Source organism: Apium graveolens, chromosome 11 (assembly GCF_009905375.1).
Source record: "Apium graveolens cultivar Ventura chromosome 11, ASM990537v1, whole genome shotgun sequence".
NCBI classification, from domain to species: Eukaryota; Viridiplantae; Streptophyta; class Magnoliopsida; order Apiales; family Apiaceae; genus Apium; species Apium graveolens.
In genome coordinates, this window is record NC_133657.1 from 35,057,264 (window position 1) to 35,058,475 (window position 1,212).

Consider the following 1,212-nt stretch of genomic DNA (forward strand, 5'->3'; position numbering starts at 1 on the left):
TGCCCCCGCACAAAGCTCACAAACACTAGTGATTTGATTAACTCCATACTTTGCCAAAGAGTCCACTTTCATCGTCAAAGCTTGAAGTTGAGCAGCTATAACAGTAGCTTGATCCACTTCCAGAATTCTTGCTACCTTTCCTTGCAACATTCTTTGTATAGGATTCTAGTATTCATTGGCTGTCATTAGCTCAATCAGCTCATATGCTTCATTGTAGCTTTTAGCCCATAAGGCTCCACCAGATGCTGCATCAAGCATAGGTCTAGATTGCGCACCTAAACCATTGTAGAAACAGTTGATAATCATCTAATCAGGCATGCCATGGTGTGGGAACTTCCTTAGCATCTCTTTGTAATGATCCCAAGCCTCACACAGAGATTCACCAGTTTGCTGCGCAAACTGAGTAAGAGCATTCCAGATTGCAGCAGTCTTCGCCATAGGAAAGAATTTAGTAAGAAACTTTTGAGCAAGATCCTCCCATCTGGTGATAGACCCTGGTGGTAGAGAATGTAACCAACACTTCGCTTTATCCCTCAAAGATAATGGAAATAGTCACAGCTTGATAGCATCTTCAGACATATCATTGAACTTGAAAGTGTCGCAGATTTCGATGAAATCCCTAATGTGCATGTTTGGGTCTTCAGTAGGAGAACCCCCAAACCGAACTGAGTTCTGTATCATCTGAATCGTGCTCGACTTGATCTCAAAAGTGTTAGCCGGGAAGGCTAGCCTGATGATGCTTGACTGAATATTATTGATCTTAGGCTTAGAATAGTCCATCAAAGCCTTAGTATTATCTGCTTGATCTCTCATCTCTAATAAAGGCGGTTCTTCGAATTTCTCTTCTTCTTCTACTACTTTCTCTTTGTCCTCAAAATCTTCCCTTCGCTCCTCTACAACTTCTTCCTCGTCTTTATCCAGAATTCCTACGAGCTCGCGAACGCGTATGCATACACGATCGCTAGAGTAAATGAAATACGGCAAGAAAAAGAGTAGGTAAGTAACAATGTTCGAGTCAATGACCTTTAACGATCATTGATGACAAACACATAAACTAAAATTTAACACTACAGTCCCCGGCAGCAGCGCCAAAAACTTGTTAGGGCTAAACACGTGCTAATATACACGTAAGTATACACGATCGTAAGTAATATAGAATTGTTTCTAGCTCGTTCCTACAGAGACTGATTTCGTTAACTATATGATTTATGC

At 41.1% G+C, this 1,212-nt stretch overlaps 1 non-coding gene across 1 annotated transcript; it reads left to right on the forward strand.

Moving 5' to 3' along the window:
* Positions 1–316: 316 nt before the first annotated feature.
* Positions 317–423, forward strand: LOC141699554 (small nucleolar RNA R71). The gene has a single exon (XR_012566006.1). It is a non-coding gene; the product is annotated as a small nucleolar RNA R71 (small nucleolar RNA).
* Positions 424–1,212: the final 789 nt, after the last annotated feature.